This window comes from Pleurodeles waltl, chromosome 10, assembly GCF_031143425.1.
Source record: "Pleurodeles waltl isolate 20211129_DDA chromosome 10, aPleWal1.hap1.20221129, whole genome shotgun sequence".
NCBI classification, from domain to species: Eukaryota; Metazoa; Chordata; class Amphibia; order Caudata; family Salamandridae; genus Pleurodeles; species Pleurodeles waltl.
Genome location: NC_090449.1, coordinates 684,868,547 through 684,890,352, shown reverse-complemented (window position 1 = coordinate 684,890,352; position 21,806 = coordinate 684,868,547). Strand labels below are relative to the sequence as shown.

The following is a 21,806-nucleotide window of genomic DNA, read 5'->3' as shown; positions in this document are numbered from 1 at the left end:
GCCAGCTCCAATACAGCTGAGGACTCAGACGACACTGGCACCAGCTTTGAGAGAACTGTAGTTGGAGTACAGCGGGAGCTGGCCAAGGAGGTGCGGGTGGGGATGCAAACTATGGCAGCCAGCCTTGAGGGGGTGCGTTCGTGCATGATGTCATCTGCAGATCAGGCAGCAGCTATGCAAGCCCTAACATCCATACTGCAAGGACTACAAGAAACTGTCAAGGAATTCACCACTGCAGTAAGGGAGTTGCCACAACACCCCGCACCCCAAACATTCCACTGCATGCACAAATGCAATCATGACTCCCTCGGGGCCGACCTAGCTGCCTACCATCGTGATGTGGCTGCTATTCTCAAAAACCAGCAGACCCTCCTTGCTGCAGTACTGCCCTTAAGACCTTCATAGGGAGCAGCGACCGGGATGTCTGACTCCACTTCTTCTAACACTGAGGTGACTGTTGCCCCTTCACAACCAACAACAACAAGGACGAAGCAGGCAACACACACATCAGAAGAAGAAGACATGGAACAGATCACATTCACACGGAAGAGTACCCGGAAGCACTAGTTCCTGCACCATGGCCTACTTTGACCAAGGTCCAACGTTTTGTCAAATGCCAGTCTTATAACAACTATACTCAATGACTGTTCTGCTAACCACTATATAACTTGTCAGCATGCCCAGTTAATGTCTCTCTCCTACTAATCGGCAAATCCTGTCCCACTGCACTGTCTGTAACATCACCCCAGCATGTCAGTAGCATTACCTACAACCCTTCTGTAGGATCACCATGTAAGATTTCACTAGAACGGACTCAGCAAACATGGACAATGTACATATTGCACTACAGCACCTATCAATAAATAGCACTTGCACAACAAATATGTCTCTGTGTAATTTGACACATCAACTGTGCAGTAGATAACACAAATGTGCCTGTGTGACAATCATGTAGGTTGTCAATACAACTGTCCTGACATCATGTAGTCAGAACCATCTGCACAGTGGCCAGGACTGCATCATAGCCTGCCCATCCTGAGGAGAATAACTGATGAAGTGAGAAACCACACACCATCATGCTGTGTTGGACGGAATAATGCTTCCTCAAGAGATATCAAAGTCAACTAATAGTGGCTGATAAATGTTGTCACCATGCAATACTAACACATTGAACTGTGCAGTCTAATCTAAGCAAACACTACAAAACACAGCATGAATCAATCTTTCTGAGTTAACATCCAAATAGGTAATCATGCTGAATATTGACACAAATGATCCATGTCAGTTATGAATACAAGAAGACAAGAGTGTTAACAAGAACTCATCTTCAAAGGTGTCCCTGAACATCACACTGCACTCCGACCTAAAACTGTCCCCACAATACCAAGTCTGGAAGCACACTTTGTGACGTAGAAAACATACTCATCGACAAAAATCCTTTGTGATCCATGTCAACTCCGATTGGTGGTTCTAACAAATGGTGGATTCTTACCAAAGTAGCACTGGGGTAGCTGCCATTTTACACCTCAGTTTGTATTTGTTTGTAGCATATGACACAAATGTCATAGAACAACAATCATCTACACTGATGCCAAGGCCATGATCAAGTAGCAGTTAACACATAATGTAAAGGGTTATCTATATATCTATTCAAAACTAATCACACCAGAGGCAACTAAGGGAAAAGTCATACCTACCCTAATCTAACCTGACCACTCATTACCCACAACTGTCCCTAACTAACCTAAGCTAAACTTACTCTTCACATATAACAAATCGTTCTAAACATCAACCCCCCACCCACCATTATGAGACAGGACACATGGAGGACAACACATACTAACCTACCCTATACTATCCTAAACAATCATATATTTGTTTGTTATTTTTATTTATATTTTTTATATTTTTTTTTCAAACACACAGGAACCCCAACATTACACCCCACCCACCCACCCACACACTTAATAAGGAAAAGTAGAAAGAATCAGGACCCCCCACCCACCTCCCTAACACTAACTAAACTAACAACCTATACTAACCTAACACTAATCCCCCAAGCCCACTAATCATGATAACAAGGAAAGAGGAGGGAGGGGAGGGAATTATGTCCATAGAAAAAAGTTATTCCTAGAGGTTGGCCCTCCGGAGGGTCCGCCTGATCGATTTGATCCGCTTCTTGATGTAGCTGACATCCTGGCTAAAATTGTTCACCTTCCTTAGAACTCTGTCCATCTTACGTTCCAAAGCCAGGAATGCCGCAGGGTCGATTGTTGGTGCTGGTGCCGTTTGTGTCCCGGCCAAGGTGCTCTGTGGCCGTGTGGAGCCAAGCCCACTGGACTGTCCTGCAGCTGTCACAGTGCTGGGGCCTGGGTGTGCTGCAGATGTAGGGACAACTGTCCCCGCTGTGGCTGGGGCCACCTGGGGAGAACCAGTGGTTGTGGTGGTGGTGGCTGTAGTGGGCAACCTTGGGCCACCCTGTGGTGAAGCCCACCATGCTCCGGAGGCCCGATCAGACTGGTATGTACGGGCCATCCTTCGGAAGCCCGACTGCACCTGCAGGCTGTGTCTGTACCTCATGGCCCGCCTCTCAAATTCATGCTTCTGGGCGGGTGTCATGTTTGCAGCTGTGAAGACAAAGGGCAACTATTTACCATAGGAACTGCATTGTGTGGAATAGCACAAGTGGTCAATCTGACAATACATCTACTGTACTTGTAACAGCATATATCACCATACAGATCATTGAAAGTCTCAGAGGAAGTACATGGAAAGCCTGCCTACAAAGGTCATCTCACACATAGCACATACAAAATCTACATGATGGGTAACAACTGGCAATAACTTGTCATCAAAGTACTGATAGTTGCAGCTAACAATCATGCTGCACCTCCTCCGCCTATTGCCTGGACTACATATGTCAGTGTATGTGATGATAATCACAAACTTCAAGGTCTGCGATTTGTAATGGGATTTGCTAGTATAGTACTCATGTGCCATACCTGAGTGTGTACACTAGGTTCAAAACAATTTTTCAAATAGTCACAAGTATATGTAACATACTGGTTGCTTCAGTCCTAGGTACCCTATTCACAAACCCATGCCTGTGTTTGGGGGGGGGGGGAAGAACAACAAACAATTCCAAAATACATGCACACCTAGGAGTGTATAGAAAGCTCAACATGTTTTTGGCTCTACACACACACCACCAGTAAGGGCTATCAACAAATTGGAGTCAGCTAAACCTTGTCCTATCCAAGGCCCACACATGTCAGAATGTACTGACCTAGGTCAACATCACATACTTCCAGTGAGGCATAATTTTCAACAGACACAGAGGAGCAAGAACACCCATGATCATGAATAGCATGCACACGTAGGCCTTTGCACTCTAGTTCCACACACTTGTAGTACAACTTGTGGAAGTACATGCTCCCAGAAGGTCCAACCTACAGTGTACTCAGTACATCGGTTAATAGGGAAGCAGCAGTCTTCAGAAAAGCCATTTGCAGGAGCTATCTGGGAGAATGTCAGTCTGACATGCAGACTCAGTCTGAGACGAGTCCCAGTGCAACTCTTATTGTAACTAGTGTATTCCACATGACTCACCCCAGTTCTCATAGCGGGCCCTACGGAATGGCCTACAAACCCAAGATCAGACAAATGATAAGCATTGGTCAACTCAAAATATTCTAATAACTGAAATCCCACTAATGGAACAAGACTAATGATTGGGCAGCGCATCACACCTTGCAATGTGTTAAACACACAGGAGTCCATCACACATCACCAGCAAACACAAAACATAACACACATGTCAACACTCACTGTAGGTGTCGGGGTCCTCAAAACGAGCCACCTCTCCCACTGTGTACGGTACAGGTCCACCTGTAAAGCATGGAAGGAAGAATATGCTCAGAATCAGTGCAGTGACAAACAATTTCAAATAAAAATACAATGTGTAAGCTGACATGGGTAATGAAACACTTTCAGACATGCTCATACTGCATGGAATATTTCATGGCCAACATTTACATAGGATGGGTCTCCTGCTACAGTTACACACACTTCTACACACATGCAGTGGCCCTGACTGTCATGTGGTGGCAAACATGCACCTCCATTAGTGAGCAGCAACAATATTGGTGTGTATTCGTCTCATCATGTGCATCCAAGAGAGACATCCAAAGGCTGGTTACTTGAGGACTGCATGACCTGTCAAACAGCCTATGTGGTCATGACACATTTATGACAGATAGGTACATGGTACAGAGGGGCAGGGACTTTGGCAATACCTCATGTTGTAAAAGTTTCATAAATTGATGTGTCCCAACAATGGTGATTGGCACCAAACATAGATGTTTGTACCCTAGTCCATACCTTTGGACTGCCATCCCTAATCGGATTTTGGCACAAGAAACAAAAAATACCTGTCTAAGATGTTAGCTGAGGGCACCTGATTCCTTTCCAAATATGGTTCATGTTCAGATCTGGCATGTATCAATAAAATATGAAGGAGCACATTAATCCCGAAGAGGCATAGCACTTCCGTGAACACTTTCCTTACACACTCACCAGACACACATTAGACATATGTCTGGGCCACATTGATATCATCAATTGACGTGAAGGCAGCACTCATTTTCTGCATCATGTAGGGTTTCCAATGTCAGTCTAGCTATAGCGTCAACATATGTAGGTATGATGTTAGTACATCCATACTTCACTGGCAATTGTGACCTGTAGAGTCCTGATTGCCTCATTAATGTTTCGCTTGTCTGACACAAAGGCGGCACTAAATTACATTTAGCAACAAGCAACCTGTAAGTGTGCAAAACATGAGCTGCCTGACTGCTAGCATTTGTCATCCTTCACATAGTGCATCAATTACCCTGTATGTTTCCTCAGCATTACACACAGTCAGCTACTTATCTGGCAGATTGGGTACCAATCATCTCATGTCACAACACAGCTTTTAATTGTGCACATTTACATGATCTGTACTCACCAACATGGCCACAAATCATGATTCCCAGGTGGTCCAGCAGATCTTGCTCCCTGGAGATCAGGTCAGCCCAGCAGTGCTTCAGTTGATGCTCATTGCGTTGGCTCCCATACAGACGCACCAAGTGATGGCGCACCTTCCCCCACCGGACTTTTCGGGCCTCAGTGTGATACCCCTGTATCACCCTACCCCCAGCCTCCAGCATCAGTGGGAGGAAATGGCACACCAGCCATATGAACCCCCCCAATTCCTCCTCACCCATCCTGGAAAGACGTGGCCTACCAGACATTTATGCACAGAAAAGGGGAAAATGTAGTGGTAAAAAAAGAAGAAAGGGGAAAATGGGGAAAGTTGGAGTAAGGAAATACAAAGTAAAATTAACAAATAGAAGAGCCCAACTATCCCCTATATAACAATATCCACAACAGACTCCCACAGACAATAAATACAACACTGGACTGGACAAATGTAAACAACACACACTCAGACAGTATTCTACAACAATATATTAATGACAAAACAACAAGTAAGATGGCACTCTGGACACAAAAGCACAAATTCAAAGGACAACACTTTGCACACAGCCACACAGTCTAGAATAATCAGAGACTGCAAAGTGAAAGTGAAAGTACACCCACTGTACAGAATCTGTAAACAGGATATCCTATAACATCACATCCTGCATAACATGGCCGCCGTTTTTTTCCATTATGCGTCATATTTTCACGCATACAGCTTGTGCGTCATATTTTTTGACGCACAGGAGTGCAAATAATGCTGAATCCAAATATTTTTTATAATTGGTAAATAATATTTGTTTGCGGCATAATTTACACTTCCCGAGGTGAAAATTAAGTTGCATCCAAATATTATTTTCCAATTATTTAAAATATTAGATTCAGCATTATTTGCACTCCTGTGCGTCAAAAAATATGACACATAATGACAAATATGTATTTTATATGTCCAAATGAGTCATGAAATTTTCCTTTACCAAACGGTGCTAAATGATAAATACTGGGGTTAGCGAAAGCAAATGTGCCTTACAGGATGTATGGAAGGTATTCACAGTGCAATAGTAATGATTGGCCAAAATGGAGATTACTCATAAATGCGCACACATGTAGGTAATTGCTGATTGCGACTTTCCAAATATGAAAGAGCTAACAGGATGTCTTTATTAGCTAATTTGTGAGCACATGTATCAAGCTATTCCAAATTGCAAAATGGCCATTTAGGTAATCAATTGACGCCTAAACAATTTTTGGGGCTAACCATGTGCTAATTACGAGTTAATGTAGCTAAAATATGTTTCACTATAGACATGTAGCGCACACATGCCCCTTAAGCATGTGTTTGCTTCACGTGTCCGTAAAAAGTGTTTAATTGGGGAGCGGCAGAGGGGGACTTAGGCCCCCAGCACCCTGGGATTTGCTGTTCCTGACTTGCAAATTAATCAACGGTTTTCCCAATTTCAGTAATGCTAAACCATTGGCAGCAGGCCCACAGATGCAAATTGAGTATGATTCTCTTTTTGCAAATCTGTAATACCATTTGCCCATTTGAAGTTTGCCCTACAACTTCTTTATAGAATTCTGACATTCCATTTAGCATTGATTCTCAAAGTTCCTTATGTCATAATTGCTTATAGGTTTTTGATGTATGTGGCCCTTTATGCATTACCTGGTTTAGTGGCATGTTTCAATTTTCATGCTAGGTTACAATTGGGACATTACTGTGATAAGCTGCTTGCAACCACTTTGTTGATTAGATGGTACATGGACATGTGTGTGGTCCAGTGTTGATCCTGTATCAACTGTTAAGGTTTATGTTGTCACTGTTACGTCCAGGTCTCATCATGAGTTAGTGGCAGCTAATCATGTATCTAATGAGTATCCTTTGGAGATAAATGTGAGTAAAGTTATTGAGGACATGGTAACCTATACGTGGATGGTCCCACCCTGTCACTGAAGACGTGTAATGAGACTTTCAACTGGGCAACCTTGGTGTGCTGAGTGAGAGAATGTCTCAGGTGTCAGGATCCGGCATGTGTCATTGCATCATTTGTACTCAAGTTGGCCTCTGTGGATGGAAATGCATCTGGGAACATCATAGCCTCTGTGCAGAACAATATGGCTAGTATTCACCACACACGAGTCCTCAAATGTTTCGACTTTTCATGGACATTATCTGAGGTTGCTGGCTCTGCTGGAGGCCACGTACACCATCAAAGGCTATGGCCCAGGTACACTGTCACACTTTGTAGTTTAGGCATTAATGAGGCCCAGACAACGGATGGGCCATGATTTACCTATTCAAGGGCACTGTAACAAATATGATACAAATAAAAGTCAGATGATGCAACACAATGTAATTGAGTATACATTGATGAGGCAAATGACAAATTAGCCTCTGAGGAAAGAGAGGTTTTGAACAGCAAGTGTGGTCCATATGTGGCCAACGGGTATCTTTAGGGTGACCCACAGACAGGTGCCAGTCAGGCTGACAGGATGCAGGGTCAATCAGGCTCCAGCTCTTTCACAATTGACATGATCAGTGGTCTGACTAAGACTGGTCAGAGGGAGCAGTAGACAGTTGACATGTCAAACTTTGTATGTCCTGTGTTGTTCTGAAGGTGACACATGAACCCAGATACAGTGTTACTCTGCAACATTAGTAGCAATGCTTAACAGTGTAATTGTCAAAATGACTACATCTATGCTGTAGGAGGCATCAGCAGGGACAGTGCATGTAAATTTGGGTGGTGTGCATGGAGGTGATCACTGGTGTGGCCTCCATCAGTGTCTCACAAGTCCTGTAGGATGAGAATTGCTTTCAAATGGCCTACAGTACCTTTCACACGGGAAGCAATCTACAGGTGATACCAGGCCTTAAAAACTCCAAGCCAGTGTATTATTTGATCTGACGTCCATGCAGTCAGATAGTACTATGACAATGGTATACCATAGGAAAGGGTGTGGCACACTGGATGATTCTTGTTAGTGTGTGTGTGTACATGAGGGAATATCAGGGTACACATATTTGTATTCCATAGACCTCTTCAAATAGGTGGGGTGTGACCAGGCGCATGGGTGTGTCATGTTTTTAGAAAAGGGCTGACATGTAGATGGGATGTGATGTGCTGGATGCTTGTCATATGTGTGGCACTTGTGCTGTGTATGTTCTGCTTATGTGTAACTCTAGTGACAGATAGTCTTTGCAAAGATTGTATGTAGTTGGAATTACTGCTGCCAAGGCTCTGGTCATACATTCCTGTTCCTGATGCTAAAGCATGTCAACTGCCTGATGTATGAGGCCTGTTTTCCCCTAGTTGAGTGATGGTGTTTTAGTTGTGTGCCATTTGCCGCGATGAACCATGTTTCCAACATGTATGTGTGTAATAGGTGTGGTCCTCAGCTATTGCCCTTCAAAGGTGAACTGTCCAGGATGTCAGTCATTTACATTGTGTGTGTATGTGACCGTTGTATGATAGGCATCACATTTGTAGTGGTATTTTCTGTGTCCTGATTGTTATATCATCAATGCTCCATGAGGCGACACTCTTCTTCTGATATTTAGAGCTAAAGGTGTGCAGAAATGATTAGCCAGACCATGATGTGGTGTTTCTTATCAATGTTTATTTACAATAGTTCATTAAGTGGTGATGGTGATAATATTTTTTAAAAAATGTTCACAATGTGTTGGCGCCTACGCACTCCAGCAGCCGTGTTTGGTTGTTCCCCCTCATGTTGCAGGGCAGCATCCTCCTCTTCAGGCATGTATGGGTCTGGTTCCAGGAGGGGAATGTTCCTTTTGATGCAAATGTTGTGCAGGATGGAACATGTTAGTATGATCTTACAGACCATCTCGGGGGAATATAGTAGGCTACCACCAGTGATGTCGAGGCAGCGGAACCTTGACTTGAGGATGCCAAAGGTCTGCTCGACAATGCTGTGTGTCCTCTTATGGGCGTTGTTGTATGCACGCTCTGCAGCTGTACTCGGGTTGCCAAATGGTGTCATTATCCATGGCTGGATGCCACACCCCTGATCAGCTGAAAGAGAAAAAGAATGGGATCATGTTGATGTAGCTGACACTATTGAAAAGACCTTTCATGGCAGTAGTTGTCTTGTGTTGTCTGGGACTCTTTTGTGTACTGATGTGACATCCTATGCTTGTAGGCTATACCATCTGCATTGTGTTGTTTCCTTGCCTGAGCAAGTGTTTGTCTGCTAACCGTTTGTCATCAGTATGTTTTGGGATTTCCAGTACAGTGTGCCCTCCCTAGCATTGTGACTTGTGATACAGGTGTCAGTTAAAATTGAAAGTGTTGTTAACACGTTCATATCAAAGTACCCTGGACATCCCATACCTTTAGACTTCTGCAATGTATTAATGTAAAGGTCATTGGGACACTTACAATTTGCAAGGTGACATTTCGGCAACCACACTCATTAATGTCTTAACATTAGGCTGTACAGTAATTTCCAATGTGTGACAGCTTCAATGGTGACTTAAGAAACATGGCTAGTGATGTCAGGACCTCAGTGTTTTCCTGTTGACATGTTGCTGTTGTGGTGTATGTGTTGTGTGTCCTAGAGGGTTGCTGTGCAGTGTGTTTATATGTAGGTTTTTGTACTTACCAACAAGTAGTCCATTGCCATACCGTCCATCCTGGAAGTATTGGTTGATGGTGCAGTGACGGAAGATGTAGGAGTCATGTACACTCCCAGGATATTTAGCCACGATGTTGGTGAACATTCCTTGGTGATCGACAATGGCCTGCACGTTGATGGAATGTGTGTGCTTCCTGTTGCGGTAGAGGTGTTCAGTTGCAGCAGGTGGCACAAGGCGTACATGTGTGCAGTCGATTGCACCAAGGACGTGTGGGAAGCCACTGATTGCGTAGAACCCCTGTTTTGTTTCCTGCTGCTTCTGCAGTGTTTTAGGGAAGCAGATGTGGCGGGGTGTCAGTCCAATGATGGCATCCAGTACTTTGGGCAGAAATGCGGAGAATGATGGTTGTGATATTCCGCCTACCAGGGCACCAGTTGTTTGAAATGAGCCACTTGCCAGCATGTGAAGTACGGCAAGCAGCTTTGTTTCTGTTGGTATGGTGTGGGGTGTCACCAAAGTGGGGGCCAACTGCTGTTCGATATTTCGCAGCAGCTGCTGAATGGCCTGCCAGTTCAACCGGTACCTCTGTATGATGTTGTGTTCCCTGAGGCCCTGAAGGGTGGTTCTTGGGCGGAATATCCTCTCCTGCCTTCTGCACTGCCTTTGGGGTCCCTGCTGGTGTTGTTGTAGTTGCTGTTGTTGCTGCTGGGCTCTGCGTCTGCGTGCACGCTGGATTAGAATGACCTCCATGGCTCCCTGTTGCTGCTCTGCTGCTCTGCTGTTTGTTCTGTGTGTTCTGATTAAATACAGGTGTGTTTGCCCATTTTTAACGCCTGCCCTGACCCAGGCGTTATTTTTTGATGCAAATCAGGTTGTGCGTCATTTTCTGGCTCCGCCTCCCGGCCGTGCGTCATTTTTGCCCGAAAGCATAAATATGAAGCACGGGCGTTTAAGCCATTTTATGGACGGGAACGCCTACCTTGCATATAATTAACGCAGGGCGGGTTGCCGCATCCAAAAAATGACGCACACAGCGGAATTCTGTCGTCCGCGGGCTCGGGCGTCAAAGTTTAAATACGGGGCATTGTTTGCGCTGATTGTGCGTCAAAATGTTTGACGCACAATCGGCGCAAACAGAGTATAAATATGCCCCTAAGTTTGTAGCCAATGGCAGCAAAGAGAATAAAAATGTGGTACAATCTGGCTAAGTGTGTTTCCACACTCGTCCGTTAGTTAGATATCCTATGCTGAAGACATTGCGTCTGGGTCAATATCATGAAGAATTGACACTTTACGGGCAAGAAACGGTTCTGAGCTTTTCTTGTTCCCCATGGCCAGGTGTGCAAAGCGACGCTGGAAGCCAAGCATGGAGAAGGCAGTTTATCCCTCACTATCTAGCACTTGATTTTGACTGAAAAAACTTATCCGAAATATCCAAGTTTGTTTTGTATTTTCAACAGACAATATTATTAATAACAGCAGTGCTGTCTTTGTTTTGTATTGCAAACATGCGTGTATGAGTATCCAAGTGTCTATAGTCTTTGACAATTCTATATAAATGATCCAGTTTCAAAAAGGAAAAAGTGGAATTTTCATTTGATAGATAGAGGGTTCAATCACTCCCTGGTACTCTAACTGATATAGTATATCCCTAACGGGTGCTTTGCCATCCCGTTTAATAAGATATTGTGATTGTGCTTGCAAGCTGGACCTTAAGGGTACTTTAAGATAAGGAAGGTCCTCATCGCAGCCTAAATCATTGTGGTATAATGCTTAGTCTTGTGTAAGAGCCCATTTTGCGGCACAGGCTAGTTTGATTTCCTCAGAGACAAGGGCAGAGAAAGAAGGAAGGATTATTACTTCACCCAGTGGGAAAGAGCAGACAAACTCTGTGACCTCCGCTAAGAGAATGTCATAGTATACTGTTAAATTGTCCCCAATTTTTTTTCAAAATAGTGTATAGAATGTTATCCTCAGTTTGACTGTCTAAGTTATATTGTTAATCGGGAGGGGTAACACACCTATCCGTGGTTTCAACTGTCACATATTGATCAGTTGCTTTCACTGCTAGACACTCTTGAAGTGTCCGACGGTCTATGGTGATCTCTGCTGTGCTGTTGAGGAGAGTCACCATCCAGGTCCTGTTCAGGAGAAAAGTTCTGAGGATTTGGGGTATGTTTTGTGGTTTTAGTCACCACCTTTTTCTTTTAAATGTTGGTTTGTCATGAAGTTTACCCTCCTGTTTTATCTTCAGACGAGCATTGTGAGACCTTTCTTTGTTTCAGGTGCTCCTTCTGTCTGCGATCAGACCTTCCTCCTCACTTGTACTTTCTGTCAGACGAGTCCTGAAAGGAACAAGAAGGATGGATATCAGTATCATACTTGCCTGTTACCGACGCGACCAGCACGGTGCTACTCAGCGCTTGACAAGGCTCATCATGGCCCTCTTTGCTACTTGTTTTCCATATTATTGATCCACCTGGAGATCGACATCAATCACTATATTGGAACTCCTTTCACTTATTTCAACTTGCATGTATCTGCATAGCTGAAGCCTTGACAAAGTCTAGGATACGAAACACGTGTCGTCTGTTTGCTGTTTGGACTTATGTTTGATGTGGTCATTGACTGGAACACTGACCACTTATTCTCACCTGTAAGAAACGTCCAGTGTCATCTGCTCGTTGGACTTCGACTCAATTCTTGAATTACCACTTGGATCCACCACACAGAGTTTTACTTTGGGTGTGCCCTGGCCTTTTTGTTCACATCAGTATCCTGATATCTATCTGGGTTTTTAATCTGTGTGCAATCATGCAAATTATATTTTTTCGCACAGGTCTCCAATGGAGGAGAACCTCCTCGAGCTTTAGCCTTTCGTTTAGTTTTGTTTTTGTCCTACTGTTTTTTAACAAACCAGGGGTTCTGTTTGGCAGTGTCCTTGCTTGCACTAGGTTTGCCAAGTTGTGGTTTAGGTAGTCTGGTCCCCAAATTATTGTGAACAAGTGACGTATAAACTTCAGCTATAATGGTCGGCAGCTCACATTCCTGGTGAGCAACAGCAACCACAGTGAGCCTCTAACGTATAGCCAGAGCTGCAGATTCACCTTTGATGTTCAATGGAATCATCTCAGAAACAACAGGAACATTTCTCATCAATTTCATACCCAATTCAAGGCCTGGGCTGGCCCCATATTCATCTTGCACTTGCTTCAGGATGTATCACCACCAAAGACAGCAAGCCATGAGTTAAGGTATAAACAGCTGCAAAGACTGTTCCCCATGTGAAACAGTCTGTGATCTGGAGTGCCATCTCATGTGGTAAACACATAGTTAATATTCTATGCTTGTCCTGTAAGGGGAAATACAGCCTCAATCTGGTCTACTTTTAAGCACTCCAAAAGGGAATTTCCTCGCGTAATGTGGGTACTGAACCCATAATTGCACTGATAATCACAGGACTAATTATCGGAGCAGCAGGCAACTATGGTACACCTGCCGCTGCTACTAGCACAGAAGCAGTCATCAAAGTGCGCGCAACAAACTGAGCTAGGCATCAGTAGAGTTGAACAAGGTTAGTGTATAACTGTTAAAGATTGACAACATCCAAGTTACGTAAATCAGGATAAGGAGTAAAACCAGCAAAGGCTGAGCAAGTGGCCCCTTCATTACTAAGAGGTCCCATGCATGCTGGTGCAAGAACATGTTCTAGGGTGCCTCAGAACCAATTAGTATGTTCCCAATGTGTAAGTGGTATCTCTAAGAATGCATATTCTGTGTATGCATTAGGTGGTGCAATATTATTGTATTCATGAAAATGATTAGTATTAGCATCCACAGCCAAAAAACGTACCCATGGATAAAAAAAATCCATTCTGTAACCAACTTGTGCCTCAACCAGGAAAATAAAATCACCTCCGGCTTCAGTGAGGTCATGAAATGTGACATGTTGATATGCAGTCAGCCTGCAATTTACTGCACTTAGAACTGGTTGTGACCAAACCACCATCTTAAAAACAGAAGTGGTAACAAACTAGTAACACTAAAAAAGGGTAATCCTTTTAAAAATCTGAGCATAAACAACCACCTGTATCAAAAAACACTCTGAAGGACAAAAGTCCTCAAGCTCTAGAAACAGGGGGCACAACAACAGAATGTGAGTCAAATAATCTGTTTTATTTCTTATTGTCATCCACCATTTGTGCAAAATATGCATAGTGCAGATTATGGTTGACATGTTGTGGTGATATGCCTTCAACTGGATCATATATATATATTACCTACTAGCTTCAGAATTTACTTGCTGAAAACCATAGAAATTAAGCAGTTATAGTTGTATAACTTGTGTCCTAAGTTAATTATAACTTGTGCCCTTGCCATGCACTGCAAACTACCCCATTTATTGCATCACTCAGAACATCTTTGATAGCATTATTGATAATATCAATGTAACATTTGCAGTATAATTATTGAGGAGAAAACCGTGCATGGCGGGGGCACTATAACTATAACTGATGAATTCCTATGGTTTGTGCAAGTAAAATCTGAACCTAACTATAATGTCCCTGTAACCTTTGTTTTTTTCAGTGATGTATATGTATATATATATATATATGTATATATACATATATATATATATATACATATATATATGTATATATACACGTGTGTGCTAAAGTAACTATAACTCTCACCCCCGCCATCATGCTGAGTTTTTTCGTCAAGAATTATACTGCAAATATTGCATTGATATTATCAATGATGTTGTCAAAGATGGCATGGATGTTCTAATTTGTAGGGTAATTAGCAGTGAATAGCGAGGGTGCGAGTCATAGTTACCTTAGGGCACAAATCATAGTTACTTGATATAACGCTAACATAGCAGATGAATTTCTATGGTTTTGTACATTTAAAATGTGAGCCTAACTTTAGCGTTCCGGTAACCTTTGCTTTTTAAAGTGAATTTCTGTATCTTCTTTAATTCTACTTCCTAACTATAATGTCCCTGCAATGAATTTCTATTTTTTTAAGGTCAAGTAATTTTCATTGCTATGCGTTTATCTAACCATCTCCGCAAACAACCTTTAGCTGCTCGTAGTGGCAGTTGGTCGCAAAGTCTGGCCAGTGGCAAACTCCCTATAACCACCTAACTTTGTGCTGCACACAGCCTTCGGTCGTGCATGCTGGTATTAGCCGTAGGGCCTGGCCAGCCCCTGCAGCCAACACCCTTAACTACCAAACCCCACACTGCTCACAGCCTTTGGCCATACACAGTCTGTGCTGGCCAATTTCAGCCTGGGAAAGCCCTTGGCCCCCATCCCAGGCCAATCTCAGCCCTGGGGACCCCATCTCCTAGGGTCTGCCCTTCTAATTTTTTTTGGTTGGCGGGGTAAGAGGCCCTCCTCCCCCAGCTTATTAAAGCCCCGGGGACCCCATCTCTCAGGCTCCGGCCTTCATATATTTTATTTTTTTGGGTAGGGGTGCCTCACGGTCCCCCTCCAGGGGCCAATCACGGCCCCAACGACCCCATCTCCCAGGGCCCAGTCTAATGGGTTTTTTGGGACAGGAGGGCCAGGCTGCCCCATCCCCAGGCCAATCTCAGCCCGGGGGACCCATCCCCTGGGGCCCAGCCATGTCATCTGGGTGAGGCACCCAGTCAAAATGGCTGGGGGCTGCAGGGTGAGTCTAAAGGCTGCCACAGTCCCATTTGGCTCCGAGCCCCTGCAGGAGCTGGAATTGCTGTCACAAAGAGGGAGCTGTTAAAGATGCAGCTCCCTCTCTGTGAGAGCAATAGTTTCCTCTATTTCCCTGCCTGCATGCGAGCGGAGTGTTTTCTCTGACTTGGCGGGAGCTGTCAATACTCCTGCCAAGCCAGTACAAACAACTATGTTCCCAGGTTGGACACCCCGGAAAATAGCAGAAGCTGGCCCGGGGGGGTAGTCGTCCCCAGCACCATGTATGGCTCCACAAAGGGGGTAATTTGGCCCATCTCCAACCTATATAGCCCCAGGGATGAGGTGGTCCCTGGGGTATGGAGGGGGCAAGGGGCCCCTGCACTCTATTTCATTAAAGCCCTGGAGAATGGGTGGTACCCAGAGATGCAGGGGGGCTGGGTGGCCCCCACACATGGATTGTCTAGCCCTAGGGAGGCAGTCTGTTCCAGGGGCTGCAGGGGATGCCCCCCAGTGCACCTGAGTTTGGCCAGGCAGCCACCACATACACAGAATGTCTTTGGGCCAGGGAGGTGGCAGTCCGCAGGGCTACAGGAGGAGCTGGGTGGCCCCCAGCACACATAAAGAGTTTAGTCCCTAGGAGGTTGTGGTCCCCAGGGCTCTTGGGGGGCAGGAGGCCCCCCACATTCAAAATGTCAATGCTCCTGGGACCTGGCCCACCCGGGGCTGCATATAAACAAGCACAGGAGTCCATGCTTGTTTGTTTTACATTTTCAGCAGATTCCTTGTTGAAGTGTACGCAGCCAATTAATATCAGCATTCTGCCATTAAGTATTTGTGTGCCCAGATATCTATATTTTTTCAACTCTAATATCTCCAAAAATAGTGAAGGGATTTACATCACATGAAACAACTGTGCTTTCTGGACCAAGGGCTAGCTTTCTGCCAAATTTGGTGTAGTTCCATTGAGTAGTTCGGGCTGTATTCGTGTTAAAAAAATGTGAAAAATCTAATTGACATAGAATATGAAAAAGTGTATTAGGACCCCCCTTTTTTCTTAGCCCCCCGCTTGACAGATCATCCCGAAACTTTCAAGACAGCAGCTGAACCAACCAAAGTATAGGTTTTGAAAATTTCATGAAGATTTGTCAACTGGCACCAAAGTTATTGGCAAAACAAAGAACACTCAATCTATGAAACAAATGGTCCTAACTGTAACTACCTAGAAACCACCACTGGGTAATATATATATGTATATATATATATATATATATATATATATATATATATATATTTCTTCAACAGATGGACTGATAGCCATCTGACGGCTGCACCGATCCCATCAAGTATCTCCCAAATCTCGAAATCGATTAAATCCAATGCGCTCGTATTTAGTTCATGAATTTATTTTCTTATACAGGTAAAACAGAGTCCTGAGTGTGATGTCTGTCAATATATATATATAGAGAGAGAGAGAGAGAGAGAGAGATAGATAGATAGATAGATAGATAGATAGATAGATAGATAGATAGATAGATAGATAGATAGATAGATAGATAGATAGATAGTTCGTTTTTTGGTTTTCATGACGGTTGTAATGTTTGGGTTTCGTGAGGAACAGGTACAAAACCACAAAACAGGAAGCCCATTGCTCATCACAAACTGCAGTTCTGAAGTTACAACAGCCAAAAAGGGACCCAGAACTAGAAAAACAGCCCATTTTAGAGCTGGAGTAAGTCCAGCATCGCACTTGGACAAACACTGGTCCTTCAACATGTATTTATAATATTAAACTACATCTGTTTTTACTTTTAAATACTTAAACTAAATTAATTTAATTGAACAATAATTTCTAGTAGGTTTTACTTTACTTCCCTGCCTCCATTATTTTCCACGGGAAGGTGCCACCGTATTATGGTTGTTCATGTTGTTCATGTGTGGTGCTGAACCTACTGTACTATTTCTTTTTGGCAGTAGACGCTTAGGGCCTGATTTAAAGTTTGGCAGATGGGGTTACACTATCACAAACTTGACGGATATCCTGTCCCCGTATTACAATTCCATAATATGCTATGGAAATCATAATATGGCAGAAGGGATACCTGTCACATTTGTGACTGAGTAACCTGTCCACCAAACTATAAATCAGGCCCTTAGACTTGTAAATTTGGTTCCAACTCATTTTTCAGCAGGTCGAGACATGCAAGTCCATGCTTTTGAATAACTTTACACTTAGATTTTGTGAATAGCCAAATGTAGTAAAATTACTCAAACTGTAAGAGTAAGTTACACATTTAATTTACTCACAGGTATACGTTACTTTTGTGAAAAGCCCTAATTGTCACACAGTAGTTCAATGAGGTAGGTATGTGAAATTAAGGAAAACAAATGCAGTTCATCAAAACAGAGGTTGACATATTAAAACCAAGCACTGACACAATTACAACATTGGAGGGGCAGTAAGACCAGGCACTAGAGTGCTATTCCAGCAAGATAGTCCTAAGAGAAGTACAATTATGTGAGAGCTGGGGTCAGACTGTAAGAGACCATAAAAAGAGCAGTGGAAGGATTTTGATGCCTATACTATTGAGCAGCTAGAACATTTTATGACATTTTTTATCTCAAATTATTCAGAGGCAATATGCATAGTGAGAAAAAAGAACAGACCATAAAATGTACTTTATAAATGAGTGTTAGATATGGGGTCTTTAGTTGGCAGGCAGGTTACCCCCTGTGCCAGCAAGGACCCTCACTCTAGTCAGGGTAAAGGAGAATCACACTCAGTTAACCCCTCATCACCCCCTTGGTAGCTTGGCACTCGCAGGTAGTCTTAACTTCAGAGTCAATGAGTAAAGTATTTGTGCCAACACACACAGTAACACAAGAAAAACACTACAAAATGACCCAACACAGGTTTTGAAAAATAGCCAATATTTATCTAAACAAAACAAAAACAAAATGACAAAAATCCAACATACACAGGTCAAGTTATGAATTTCTAAAGATTAAACTAAAAAATAGCGCTTAGAAACACAAATGCTTCGATGACGTGATATCACGGCATTGTAATAGAGTCGTTCCCATCAATCCGATGCCAATGGCGCTGGTCACGGAGTCACACAGACCCCCAGGTACAGTATCTTAGTGAAATATGAAAACAAGCCAGGGCACGGAGTTCGGGATTGCGGCATTGCTGGTTCCGGTACTGCAGAGCGGAGGCATCTCAGAGTGGCGCCTGGTCATTGCTGCGGAGCAGTGGAGATGAGGCGGCATCAGTGTGAAGCGCGTACCTCGGGCGGAGTTGATATCCGACGATTACAACATGGTGCAGAGACTTCTATGGAGTTGCGGACTTCGGCGGGGCTGCAGTGGTGTCTGGCCTGTTGGGTCATCGCACTCCAGCAAGGACCACGGTTTCGGTTGCAAGCAGCATCACAGGATTTGGCAGCGGCGTTGGTCCAGAATTGACCAAAGTCAGTTTCCCTCATTTTTCACCAGCTTTTCCTTTCAGGGTCCCAGGGACTGGATAGGGCACCACTTGGCAGGGCAGGAGTCTCAACAGAGTTCAGGTGCTGGCAGAGGAAGTCTTTGATGGCACTGAGACTTCATAACAAGGGGAAGCTCAGTCCAAACCCTTGGAGATTCTTCTCAAGCAGGAATATACCTCAAGGTCCAGTCTTTGTCCTCTTCCACAGGCAGAAGCAGCAACTGCAGGATAACCCAACAAAGCACAGTCACAGGCCGGGGCCTGAATTTGGTAGTATTTCACTATTAGGACATATAAAACACATCAATATATGTCATACCTTAAACATACACTGCACCGTGCCCATGGGGCTACCTAGGGCCTACCTGAGGTGTGCCTTACATGTAGAAAAAGGAAAGGTTTAGGCCTGGCAAGTGGGTACACTTGCCAAGTCGAATTGGCCGTTTAAAACTGCACACACAGACACTGCAGTGGCACGTCTGAGCCATGTTTACAGAGCTACTTATGTGGTAGCATTTGACTTACAGGCCCTGGGCACCTCTAGTGCACTGTACCAGGGACTTCCTATGAAATCAGATATGCCAATCATGGAAAGCCAATTACATATATATTTTACATATCAGCACTTGCACTTTAGCACTGATTAGCAGTGGTAAAGTGCCCAGAATATCAAAAACAGCAAGAACAGAGTCCACCACACAACAACAACCTGGGAAATAGAGGCAAAACGTTAGGGGAGACTGCACCAAGGATGCCAAGTCTCACAATTACCTTATGCCAAGACTGAACAATGGGAAAGGGACAGAGAGAACTAATACCTAAGATATTGAAAAAGTAACAACAAACACTTAATTGCATTCCATATTTTATTGAGATTACCAATTTGTGATGGATCAATAGCACACCAATACCACTAAGTAGTTAAAGTTCATATAAATGCCAAAGGCTATGGTCACACTTGCATATTATCATGGTACTCCAAAGCCTATATTCTCTGTACTTAAGCATAAAAAAGACATCTAGTTTTAGGGCTGGTCAGAGATAAAAAATAAACTGTCTTAAAAATCCAGAGAACACTGTCCTGGACCTTGGATCAGAAGTACTAAGGAGCAGATTTATGAGCTCCTAACCTCTGCTTGCACCGCATTAGCGTAATATTTTATGATAATGTAACCCAACAAGGCCAAAATTGCGGTGGCAAATTTCCAAAGTGGCGCAATGAATGGATTGCACCACTTTGTAACACTTTCGCTACATTATGCCTGCGCCGGGTATAATGTATGCAAAGGGGCGTTCCCTCTTTAGGGGGGCCGAAAAAATGGCACAAATAATTCTACAAGATTTCTTTGCATAATTTTGTTCGGCACATTTAACGCCTACTCAGAGTTTACAATAGGCTTTGCAGGGTTAGTATCAATTTTTGACGCCAATCCTGCAAAGCTCCGAACTTCTGTCAAAAACTTTTACAGTAGTTTGCTAACTACCGCCATGGTGTGCCGTATTTTGGATACGCCGCACACATGGTGGCGTTAGGGGGGCACTAAGGGAGCAAGAAAAGTGGCGTGGGTGGGTGCAGTGCCACTTTTCTTAAATCTGGCCCTAGGACTCTGTGTTGGAAAAGGTGACAGCAAACTGCACATGAACTTTTTGTGAATGGAGTCTGATTTTGTGAACTGACCTATTTACTAATAGGTCACAATGCAAAATCAATATTTGCCTGGCATCACAGAACCATCCTCTTATTGACTATTATTTGGATAGATCAGAATGTGTACGCCCATGTGATTAGCTACAAATACAGGCATGGTGACATTAAAAATAGGGATGATGGCCTGCAAGGAACATCAGGCCATGATCCCTTTGTTTGCATTCACAAATTGACTTTTTTACAGCAGCCCATATTCCTTAAAGGAATAAGTATTGCTTTAAGAAAACATTTTACATTTAGAAAAACAGCAGAGGGAGAATACAGTGGTCCCTAGGACCAGTACCTACTCCCCACAAGGGTTATGCCTTCCGGCACAAGAACTATATTGACCACATGCAGGTACCCTTTCATCATGCAGCAAAGCAATGCAGCAGCTTCACTTGCTGCACTGTGTTTTGAGATACGAGCAAATCTGGGCCCTTCTGTGGAAACCAGATTTCAGTCCTTTTTCTTACAGTGTGCCGCACACTGGAACATAGTCCCAGCTGAATTGTCCCCCTATCTGTTTGCTCACCTCCTTCAAGACTACTCTAAAAGAACACCTCCGTTTCAAGATTCCTAACTATTAACCTCACCCTAACATTACTTCATCACTAAATCTAACAATGTAAATATGTATATATGAGATTTGTATGTAACGGTATATCTGTGTTAAAAATTCATCACCGTCCATAACCTCTGCTATATGTTCTCATGCAAATCGATAAATGCTAATGTACAGGATAACTGCTATGTATAACATCTCCTTTTAAATATTTCTTGCTGCTATATAAAAAATATACATTTGATCTCTTTTCAGTGCAAGTAATAGATCAGCCCTACATGAACGTACACCAGAAATGTTTCCATTGAAACCCTGAAAATGCTGGTTACTGTGCAGAACAGGACAAGAAAACCTAACGACTGGACATTGATAGACACTAGAAAGATACACATGTTGTCACCCATGGAGAGAAACAAGAGTAGCTGTCTGTCGTGTCTTGTGAGTATGTATGATGGAGCGTTTTTGGATCCTGAAGGACTCCATAGCATGATGACGTAGGTGTTAGAATTTAGAGAAGTGAGTGCAGGTTTACAATGTTGAGTGTGCGGTTACACACTGAAGAATAAAGGTGTGTAATACGTAGCTCAGTGTGTGCCGTATTCATTGACTAGTACCCAGGTTGGTGAGGACGCTACAATGTACTTGTTGAAGCAGTAGAAATTAGGACTTTCAGATGTATTATTCTTTTTGCATTTATTCTGGTAATATATAAATGTATTTTAATAATGTTATGGATGGGGAAAAGATTGAGGGAATTAATGTTATTGTTGATT

The 21,806-nt window shown here is 43.4% G+C and overlaps 1 long non-coding RNA gene across 1 annotated transcript in view; it reads left to right on the top strand.

Annotated features, from left to right (window-relative positions):
* LOC138260805 (uncharacterized) overlaps nt 1-21,806 on the top strand; it is a 94,750-nt gene that overhangs the window by 59,300 nt on the left and 13,644 nt on the right. Inside the window, exon 3 of the long non-coding RNA XR_011199000.1 lies at nt 21,289-21,471. This is a non-coding gene — a long non-coding RNA (uncharacterized lncRNA). The remainder of the gene's footprint in view (nt 1-21,288; nt 21,472-21,806) is intronic.